This window comes from Myiozetetes cayanensis, unplaced genomic scaffold (genome assembly GCF_022539395.1).
Source record: "Myiozetetes cayanensis isolate MyiCay16 unplaced genomic scaffold, myiCay2020 scf10, whole genome shotgun sequence".
In the NCBI taxonomy this organism is placed as follows: Eukaryota; Metazoa; Chordata; class Aves; order Passeriformes; family Tyrannidae; genus Myiozetetes; species Myiozetetes cayanensis.
The window spans coordinates 23,892,668-23,904,375 of record NW_026086605.1 but is presented as its reverse complement, the minus strand read 5'-3'; the positions used below and the strand labels follow the sequence as shown (position 1 = coordinate 23,904,375).

Sequence of the window (11,708 nt, the reverse complement as noted above, 5' to 3'; positions counted from 1 at the left end):
AAAGAATGGAACTCTGAAAAGGAAAATGTTCAAGATTATTTTAAGAATATGGAAAAGTTCCACTGTAAAAATCTTTCCTGCTTTTCAGATCAGGTTTAGACCATAACCAACATACCCAGGATGCCATGAGCACTGCTCAGTCTCAAAGCCATCCTTATCTGCCCCATTGTGCTAAAGGCACCACAAACCACTGGAGAAAGCATTACACATTTCCATCATATGTTTTTATTCTATTTGGACTGGACTTAAGATATGTCTGGATGTGCTTTCAAGAAGCTGTGGCTTTCATATTTTTTCATTGAAAATGACCAGAACTGATAATTTATGTCTTGTAGAACTGATGACTTAGCACTTTCCAAGTCAGAGCTGGAGCCAAGCACTGCAGTAATTATTTTGCAGTTGATTTCTAAGGGACCTTTGAAAGCTCAGCGTAGGGATGAGTGAGGCACAGAGGCTGTGCTGCAGAGGCACTGACAGAACAGCCAAGGGGGTCACTAGCAGTTCACACAAATTCTGAATCTCACTGAAAAGAATTCCCCATTCTTTTCCACAAGAAGCTTCCAATCTGTGATGGCAGTAACTGCTCTTCCTCTGTAGAAAGCAGATCAAAACTATAGCACATGTATAATATGCTGAAAAGATGTGCTAGAATCATTGCAACTTAATACATCACATTTTGCATTTAAAGATTTTGAGGATCTCTAAATCTCTTTTTCACTTTTAAATGTCACTTCTTGGTTATTCTATTAAGCTAAAAATATGAACTGAGATGAAATATATTTCAGAAAGAAAAAAAGGTGACATGCACAAGGGAGTCAAGTCACTGCTCAAACTCAGGTGGTATATGGAGACTGCCTGGTAATTGTGGTATTCATCTCTAGGGCTAGATTTTCCCTAGCCCTTTTCTGGTTTGGAGAAGCAGTTTCTAGCCATGCTTGCATATAGGAAATATCTGCCTGCCTTTCTGCCTCCTCTAATGCTGTTTTGCATTATATTCCACAGTAGTTCTGCTCATTTCATTTGTCCCATAGTTCTCTTCAGTCATTTTTTGGCAGTGTTATTTATTTTATAACCTGAAAACTTCTAAAGTAGTAATTAAAATAAAACTTTTCTCTAATTAGATAGAATGTGAGTCACTGACCTCCCTCCTCTTTCTCCAAGTCACTCAGAGTCAGCTCCCATACTGAGTTAATGCCCTGCTGACCTGTGTGCAGCTACCCTGTGAGAACCCTAACGCTGATTATGAACAACAGTTTGCAAGTACTGTGTATGTACTGCTCAGCATGTCATCATCACTGATGGAGTTTTTCAAATGTTCATAAAAGCAGGACTGTGCAAATCTCACCAAGGTTACCTACCACAGTGCCATGGCAGGAAACATGGGATGATAATTTGCAACAGCACCGACAAAAATACTTGAAATACACATTAGTATCATAAATTATATTGAGAAGGCTTCGAGGAACAGCTTCAGGTATACTCTAAAACAGCATATGTATATGCATTTTCTGTTTGCTGCAAGGCTCGAGATATGCTTTGGCAGTACCTTGGTGAAAGGATCTGTCCACTGGGAATTGAGCTGCATGAACTGCTTTGAGAAACCAATAGTGCTTCTTTTGAAACAGATCTTTCAAAATGTCAGATACAGTTCCATGCATTTTAGGATAATGGAGGGTCTGGAAATCAAACTGTGAATGAAAAAGTCTTGAACTGTCTCCATGGAAGTCTCTATTAAAGTAGTCCAACTCCAAAAATAAGGAAAGGAGAAAAAAAAAAAGAGAAGGCTACTTATTGTCATTTCCAGGTCACCTCATCTCAGGTGTATATCCCTTTTCTGATGCAGAATTATCTGAGCCAGAACTAAAAAATAAAAGTTTCCAACACGAACCCCATCTCTGTTTGACATATCTAGCAGAATACTCTTCCTGTCACCAATCCATTACTTCACTTCCCCTGCTTCCAGTACCTGAACACTGCCTATAAAGCCTGGCTTCTTGTGATATGTATAGATTTGACTGGCATGCTTGGAACTGTCCTGGTGTAGAACTTCTGAAACAGTATAGTTTATTCATAGTCTCTGTGTTGGATTTAATGACTGATTTGCCTTGCTGCCTTGTTTCTTTATACTGAATTAAACATTTTAGGGTTTTAAAATTTTGTTTGTTTTCAAGTCCATCCTACCACCTAGAGTATTTGCTTCTGTTTTTCAATCTGGAAAACACAGTCTCATTCATCTGCTATACTTGATCCTTATTTCCACTGACTTTAGATGTAATTCCTCTATTCTTGAGCTTTCTGTATGGCCCTCCTTGTCTTTAGTCTGGGAACATCTGGTAACTTGTTAATCTTCACTCCTAGTCTTGTCTGAGCAGTCAAATACAGGCAGGGGTTAATCTTTTTTTTCATTTTCATAAAGTGTCTTGGTAGATATTGCAGCAACCAAGGACTGGGTAGGGGAGCTCTCCTTTAACTTGTTCATTCTAGAAGTATCACATTTTGATTCTTCTTGTGGTGGATATTTCCCTCTATAAGGATACGCTTTTGGAGGGGAAGGCATGCCTATTTGGCCACTTAGCTAATGTAAGTGACTCCAAGCTAAGCACTAGATATAGTTTCCTCAAGTTTTCCTTTCTTTTGCTTCTATTCAGTTTATTTATTTTATTCAGTTTTATTCAGTACCACAAGCATCCTTATGTCAGCTGTCTTTGACTGCCCCAATCTAACTGGACTAAGACATGAAAGTTGATTCATATTTCAAGTCATGATGATAGTACACTCTATCTCAGGTCTCTTTCTTACAAATTCTTGAATAGCTTATTTCCAAAATCATCTCTCTTGCTGACAGAGAGGACAGGAAGAACAAAGCTCTTTTCTCGGTTCAAGGCCCACCATGTAATATTTTTTTCTGACCCTCATGTTGCAGTCAATTTTTTTACTTCCTTTCTTGGTAGTCTCCTTCTTTGCGGTGGAGCTCCCACAGTTTCTGCTGGCCAGTAGGTCTGAAATCTCCCCTGTTCCAAGATGGTGTCTCTCTGGCTCCTGTCTCTGTCTCCCACAGTGGAATGTGAGTGAAGATCCCTCTTTAACTTCTCTCAGGCCACTGCTTCCCATGGATGCACATCACCTCTTACCATCTTCTGGTTAGCAAGGCATCCCCCAAGCTCTCTACGGACACAGAACTGCTGTTTTCAGTGCTCAGCTGGACTTTATCTTCTACACCTGTTCTCTGACAAACGTGGAGGTGTGCTTATGCTTATTAGTGACCTACCCATTATAGCTCTTTATGCCCTTTATTATGGCACTTTAATTGCTTCCATCTATGAAAATATAGCTGAGAGTTCCTACTCGTCCATATGCGCTTAGACTTGATGGGAGGGGGAATATCACGCACAGGCAATGAGCCTGCCTTGCTTAGTGAGCTGAATAATTAGTAATTTACAAATTCAGTAAACAGTAAATGTGCTCTTGACCTTCCACTCGTACCAGCTGCCTGATGAGGCACCCAGCTGACACGTCCAGCTGCCTAATGCCTTTTACCCGTGTAAAGCCTCCACCGAAGCTCCTACTTGCTCTGCACTGGTGTTTCAGAAGGCAGCATGGTACTGCCTACGCTGCATTGTGCTTTCTGATTCATACTAATCCCCTCATCTTCCTATGGAACATTAAACATAATCATGATATTGAAAATGAAGGCGTTGCAGATTTAAAAGTGGGATCTGCTTAACTAAAAATAGCATTAAAGCAAACCCTGTCCTTCTGTACTGAAGGACTGGCTGGTATTTACAGTGCTGTACAGTCATCAGACTTGAGCATAGGAATAGGAAAGAATGCCAACCAAGAGGGACCAGGAATTATAGGCTTGTTCTGGTTTATTCCAAGATCTGTTCCTCCTTTCCTCTGTGACCTTGAGCTTGTCATGTGGTATGCCCAGACCACCATTTATTCTTCTGTAATGTAGCTATAAGGCTGGTTTTGCAACTCCTGTGTGTAACTGAAATCATTTGTCTTTGTATTTGCAGAGCGCTTGAAGATCCTTAGAGCTGTCCTACTGATCAGCAGGAAACCATGGGTATATTCACTACTTATTTCTCTGAATTCCAAAAGGAAAAGATTTTTACATTAGAAAAGTTCAAATCATTCCTTGGGAAGAACACATCTACAGTGCACCTTTGAACTTCCCGCCCCAACTACAATGATTTCTAAATTCTCTTTGGATGACATTATGCGATTTGAAGCTAACTTTTAAATATTGCATACCAGGGCAGCTACAATGGAAAGAAAACACCATATTTTCTTATCTTATTATGATTTAGCTTTCTGTGCTCCACAGCCTTCCTGGTTCCTTTGATACTTCCATGTTATTTTGTCAAAGTAGTACTGACACTCAAAACATGACCATATTTATGAAAAGAATATAGCTCAGTAGCTAAGTTGTATAAATGACACATCTCCTGAACTTTTATCCCTTTTCTAAAGGATTCACTGTTTTCACTAATGGGTAATTTCAGAGAGTCTGTTACAAATTTAATGTTGAAATGGCCTAGGCAGGAGCTAGAAGTATTCTAATATTAAATTAAATCAATCTCTCTCCTTAGACCCTTCATTCTGAAAGCTGAAGCTCTAAGGAAAGCACCAACTGTCACAAGTCTTGCCAATCTGCTTATGCATCTCACTATATCAGTTTTCCTTCCCTTCACTCTCCCTGTTCTCTGCAGTTGACTCAGGCTTTTTTTCTAGGTCTTAAAGACCTATTTAAAACTCTACAGTTTGCCTCCCACACTGTCCTCTCTATAGTAACAAGCAGCTACAGTCTGAGTTCAGATGTCTTGTGGTGTGCTTAGGGCCACAGTCTGCAAGCTAGTCTGGATATGGTACATATGTTCAATATGGCAGGACAGTCTAAACACCCAACCTTTTTTATTTAAATCCAGAGAGAAGGTATTGAACAAGCTAATTAACACAGGTCTCATTATCACCGGTGAGCCAATTAAAGCCCTATTTCATTAGACCTTTTTTCTCTTCTCATTCTCTAAAGTAACTAAGAGCTTAAGAAAAAGTTGTCTTTCCCGTTTTTTCGGAGCTAACCAGTCTTTGATAGACACCAGTGATTCTAGGGCTCTCAATATTTAAGATACTGGCTCTTGGCTAAGCTTAGGTAAGTCTCATGATTGATTGTGTCATCTTAAACCAACAGGGTGCCTCTTGCACACTTACTTTGCAGATTCCAACCGAAACTTGGACAGGGCAAGGCTGAAACGTTAGGATATTTCTGCCTTTAGAAATGTGGTGAACAGGATGCAACTTCAGGCAGTCAAAACAATGTAGAAGATAAGAATTGTTCTAACTATGTTGTCATGGACAAACCTGCCCTGTGAAGGAATCAAATTGCTGTACTTAACTTTTACCTTAAGTAGGGCCAAAAGGAGTTAAGGTCCAGGCCATACTTTTTATTATGACTTGCTAGCTATTATTTTTGGAATGGCTGCCCAGACCTCAAGGGACAGTATTGGCAACAAGGCTGTGCTTTTCCCTTCTCATTCTTATTGTCCACATTTAGACATGGAATGACCTGTGGTGATAATATGGGTTTGGTTTCTTTATGTCTGTGAACTTGTCATTTGCAATTTGGTGCTATTGTATTTTTGCTGTAGTAAAATTAAAATTTTTGAGAGGTCACATTTCATTTTGGGTTCTCTACTGAGGTTTATTCTGGCTTAGGTATTTCTCAGGCATCTATCACTGCTATCATGACTATAAAAAAAGAGAGAAGGATAAGGAGGCTACAGGAGATGTTTTTGTACTCAATGGAAATAATATTTTTCCTCCTATCAGGCTGGATTTTCTCTCTTACTAACACACCGCCTAGTAATAAATCTGTTTCTATATATAGTCATAGACAGCAACAGCTAACTAAATTGCATATACACAGCACAGGCACTAGAATCCAGGATCCACTGCTTAAAAAGCTGCAGGTCTCAACAACTGTTGTTCAAGAACAGCAGCTCATGCTATTTTATTGATTAGTAGTCCCTCCTCTGTTCAGGGGAGACTGTCTCAGCCACAGGGAGAGGCACATATTCTCACTGAGCTGATGCCATCTAGCAGATGTATACATAAGTAGACATTTACATAACAGAAGGTGGTAGAACTTACATAAAGTTTGTGTTTTACAGTCAAAAGTACTCTTGGGTGTTGCTAGTGAAACTCAGATTTTCTGCTTCTAATTAAAAGAGCATCTGTTTTGAATATCCTAGAAAAATTATTCCAGGCTAAGAGACATACCCAGAAAATAGCTGCTCCTCTAATTAGTACGCTGAATGCGTATCTGTTTTTCTTCTTCCTCATATTAAATGGTTTAATTGTATTTGGTGTTCACTTCTATCGCAAATATCCAGTGAATCTGATAAGAAATGTCAATGTGTATCACATTAAAGAAATGTTTTATTTATTAAAAGTAAAACAATGCACTGTTTCACGGCACATTATGACATTTACATAAATGGCATGATGAGCATAATGTGGGATATGGCATTCCATACTGTGCTGTGACTTGCCATTTTGAAATGAGATATAGTAGTTCAAGATCTAGCAAATTCTATAAAGAAGAATTTCTTTTAAGGGGAAATTTTGAAACTAAACCACTGCAGTAGAATTTTATTTTATTTTTTATTTTATTTTATTTTAATGACCTTCAAAGGCCAACACGATTGTGCAGCCATGTAAAGGAAGTAATTAAGAAATAACAAAAAAAACACCAAAAAAACAAAACAGAAACAAAACCAAACCAAAACAAAAAAACCCCCCCCACACACAAAAGAAGAGACAAAAACCCCAGTCTTTCCCAGTAGACAGTATTTCCTTGCAAACAACCATGAATATTGCTAGTTAAAGCTAAAACTGGTATATTCTGTTAGAGATATTAAACCTTGTAACAAAATCTGTTTTTATCACATCAGAACTTAGGAAGATTTTGAGAGAGCTGTTTGGAGCAGACTGTTGATCCAGGGTATAAAAAGAGCGGTCAGGGAAGATAAAAAGCCATTGCTGAAAAACTGTATATATTGGTTACACCACATCAGTATTCAGGGAGAAGGTCATCAAAAAAGTTCTGCCAGCAGTACTTTTTTTTTTTTTTTTTTTAAACCAGGCATTAATTGGAGAAATATTAAACTTAAGACACCATAAAAGAAGGGTTATTTACAGAAATCTTCCAGTGTCAAGAGTAAAGAGTGCCAGGATCTAATATTATTTACCTTCATGTTCAAAAAGACATTACATCAAAATTGTTTATGTGACAATGTGGTATGTTACCAGTTCCCCAAAATGTTACCAGAGACACAGCTGGGATGTCCACCACTTGCATCTAGGGTTGACTTCAGGTTGACTTTAAGTCTGATTTGCATGCTACACAGATTATTAGAAACTGTAATAAAGAATGCAATTAGTAGACACACAGGTAGCTGCAATATACTAGAGAAGAGGTGAAAGAACCTATGTAAAGTGGTTGGCAATACCTCACACCTCTGTGTTTGTTAACACTGCCAAAGGCCTCATGAGATAAGAATGCAAAATTATTAGTACATACTAGGGTTTTAGGAAAGCAGCAAAGAAGGTCCTTTGTGAGGTCTATAAGGGCAGTTTATTAACCCTGGAATTAATGGAATAGTCCACGAATTAAGAGCCAAATAACAGAAAACAAATGGGAGGAGTAAATGCTTAATTTTCCATCAGAAGGAGGTTGCCAGTAGCATATTCCTGTTATCTATAAAAGAGAGAAAAAGTGAGGTGACCAAAGTTTTTCAAGGTGATCAGCTTGCAAGTCAACTACAGGAAGTTGTAGGTTGGCAAATGCAAAGCAGTATAAAAAGAGAAAAGAAATATGGGTGTGTAGCTCACGTAATTCATAGCTAACAGTTTAATTCTGCATGTGCACAGATATAAGAGACATCCTAAGATACTTTTGTGTTTCACAAACAAAAGAACTTATTTTTTTATAGCAAAAAATGTAACATTTATGCTCTTCATTGCTACAGGATTTATGGGGATGAAGAGCAAACTTGGTTTTACAAATGGATCTTTGGAGCATGAATCCATCTGTGACTGTTGAATGTGAACTGCATGCACCTCCAAATCAAGCAAATTTTAAGCTATTGATTCCACAAGTGGGTTTCCTGTATCATATATTCCCAAGGTTTCTTGTTCTTATTTCAGTGAGACAGCAGGCAACTGAGCACAGTTTTTGAGGCTCTGCAGAAGCACCTAATGGAATGTGAAGAAAACAAGGCAGGTAAATATGAATTTGTACAGAATATATGACAAATAATAATTACAAAACAGTGTGAGACCAGCCATTTGCAAACTGAATCCAACAAGGTTATATGCTGTTCTGCATAGTCAATAATAATATTGATGAGAATCACACAGGCATCAAAAAGAAAGGAGCAACTGTCATGCTTAAATACTGTATGTGAGAAATATAGCCATCAATGTACTAAAATAATTGTCTGCATACTTTATGTCAGCAGCCTTATCAATTTAATGATAGCTTCAACTCTTTATCTGGTTACCACTTAAAAAAACAAATCTCTTTACAAGGTACACTGTTATTGCAGACTTCATTGGTAAAGCTGTGACTGTCTCTGTGATGATAATAGATTTTTTTTTTGAGGTAGCTGAAGTTTGGTGATAGTATTTGTTCTGGCTCAGCTCACTGAACACATACCTTACTAAAAGAGACTAAATAATAATAACAGAAAGTGTATCTTCCTGGTTGTTTTGCAGCTTTGTTGAGTTTTCCCCCTGTTTGTTTAATGGTACCTTTGGCATTTCCAGCTGGCATCACTATAAATGATGCACCGTACCTGAAAAAGGACTGTACATTTTATCACTTCATTGTAATAACAAACTTATTGTCATCTTCAGAGAAATGGAAGATGCTGAATTGCTAACAAAAAAAAAAAAAAACAACAAAACGTTGGCTATTTCACTCAGGATAACAAATGAAAAGAGTACAAACTTTAGCATAGAAATGGAGAAAATAACTTGCATCAAGAATTTGCCATAATCAGTGCCTTTCTCTGACAGGGCAAACTAAAAGAGAAATCATTCATGGCCCAGGGTTTGTCAGAACCTGGAAAGTAATTGTGTTATAGGTTTGGGGTTTTTTTCTTCTGAACTTCCCATTCATGTGGATAGCTCCTTGCATCTTCCTTTAAAGCAGGTATCCCAGACCCCAGTCTGAAACAGGATGTATGTCTACATCTATAGCCATCAGATGGAAGTTTGGATGAGACCTCAAATGGCAATTTCCCTGTAAACTTGTGTAAATCTTTTTGGTATATTTTTGTTTAGAAGCCTTTTAATTTAGAAACACACTAAGGGAAGTAATTTTTTAAATATTTCATCTTTTTTACTTTTTTATCTTTTTTTTACTCCAGGACCTATTACAATTTTATTGATCTATTATCCTAAAAAAGACTGTATGCAGAGATTACACATAAATATCCGTGTTCTATATATCTTTCATTTGATTGATATAATTACCTGCAGAGATTAGTCATTAGATGGGAGGGAAATGACAATTCAAACAGCAGAATGTGTATATTCAGATGTGGCCCCGTGGAGTGAGCTGGCTGGGGACATCAGCAGAGACTCAGGCACTTGAAAAAAGGCTGGCAGCTGTTGATGTGGCAATGGAAAATACTAAGGGTTCCAGAGATTACAGAGGTATAATTTGGCCTGCAGTAAAAGTAAGCAGAAAAGCTCTCTGAAAAGAACTCCTGTTGCAATCAATGAGGGTTTGCCATTAGCTGTAATAAGAAAAACACTAATGCTAATGGGTATTTTTTTGTGTGTAAATTATTATTCCAACAGTATTTTAACAAGAGATTTTTATGCATAGTAGTGTGGGGGTTTTATCAAGGCACAATCATATCTGGTAAGCAAAACTTCCCATTATGAGCTATATTATGTATTCATTGTATTTAGAATGTATCAGAATACAGTATGTATTACAAACATAAGGAATAAATGTTACATAGTTTGCAGTATATACAAATACAGTAGAATATTGGAATGCTCTTAGGGCTTTAAAATTTTGGGTTTAATTTTCAGTTCATTTCACATTCAAAGATACCAGTTTTGTAGAGAGCATTAACAATCCCTCTAATTCATTTTATGCTACGTAATAAGTAGTATAATTAACCAGAAAACATTAGTCCCAGTAGGTTTGATCCTGCATTCTTTGGAAATCAAGAAAGAAAATTTTGTTGTGGCATTAGGTACCACTCCTGAAGGATCCAGAACAGTGACAGTTAAGGCTTTTAAACATTTCATAATAATTCTGAAGCTATTTGCCAGCACTACTGTCTGTATGAGCCCTAATTCTGATTGGGATTGGGGGGAAGTGAGGGAGGAAGGAGGAGAGGGGTATTCTATCATTAAATATAATTTCTATGATTTTTTCATTAATGTCTTTGCAACACAAATGATTGAGGGTAAGAAGTTAGATTCCTCCCATACCTTGTTAATTAATCACACTGAGAAGTAATATCTTCAATAGGTTTGAAAAACTGTGTTTGATGTGGCTCCAACAGAACAGTTCTTGAAAGCCACTCCTGAAGAAATGTGTGCAGACCTGTAAGAGCATAACCTATTATGACAAAGTATTTGACAGTCTGCACTGATGTGCTAGCTCAACACAGCTGTACAGGGAAACAAGGCTTCACGTTAACCTTAATATGGAATATTCTTGCTTTACTAATTCTATGTATTTTCCATAGGAGTTCACTCCTGCTTCGGCTCTTTTGAGTAAAATTTCAGTGTGACTCCTTTATGCCCAGAAGTTTGCTAATGGTGTGGTTTTTAATAACAGGCTGTTGCCAGGAAGGACTTGCATTCTGTGGGTCTTATTGTTGTCTTGAAACAGATCAGCCAACGGACCTGTCCAAAATCAGTTAGTTTATCCTAGAGATTGCTTATTTTCATGGTGACCTTCCCCAATAGACAAGCAATAATGAAAAATCACTTAGGAAATATTTTTTTCCTTAGAACATTTACTGCACCTTTACTGTTACCTCATTGTGATGGCAAAGTAGCAACATATCCCCTTAACTCTATGGACTGATCTTTAAAATATCACAGCTATGTGTTAACGATTAATTTGTCTTACTACTGTTGCTCTGAGATAAACTGAATGCTGTCACTCATAACTTACACGTGAAGACCTGAGAAAAGCATTTATTTATTCTAGAGCTGTTCCCTAGTTCTGACAATCTGGTTCTATAGATGCCAATAATAGAGGAGTTTTTGTCAGAGCTCTCAATGTTATGTAGCATTTCTTGGGTTAACAAACTGAACAAAATCTGAACTCTACACTACAACATGTTGAATTCTAGATGAACATAGGCCCTGCTTTTAAAGCAATCACTTGGAGAGAAGCTCAATTAGCAGATGTAAAGAATTAAAAAAAGTCTCTTAATATGCCAACACTTGAAAATGCTATCAGTGAGGTTTATAGCAAGTGTAAGACCAAAGGGAAGAACTCTATAGAGAAAAATCAGAAAAAGAAAGAGTGGAGAAATCACTTAACAGGCTATTTCCCTACCTGGAGTGTAGCATCTTTTACATTTTCATTCCAGGATTGTAACTGTCACACCACATTATGCTTTGCAAATGCCTTCAAGAATAAGTCGCCACTTGGTGAAAGC

At 37.5% G+C, this 11,708-nt stretch overlaps 1 long non-coding RNA gene across 1 annotated transcript; it reads right to left on the bottom strand.

Annotated features, from left to right (window-relative positions):
• Positions 1 to 6,806: 6,806 nt before the first annotated feature.
• On the bottom strand, positions 6,807 to 10,795 carry LOC126634705 (uncharacterized). Its single transcript, XR_007627421.1, has 3 exons — positions 10,522 to 10,795; positions 9,544 to 9,738; positions 6,807 to 8,259 (listed from the first exon to the last, which is right to left on the bottom strand). It is a non-coding gene; the product is annotated as an uncharacterized LOC126634705 (long non-coding RNA).
• Positions 10,796 to 11,708: the final 913 nt, after the last annotated feature.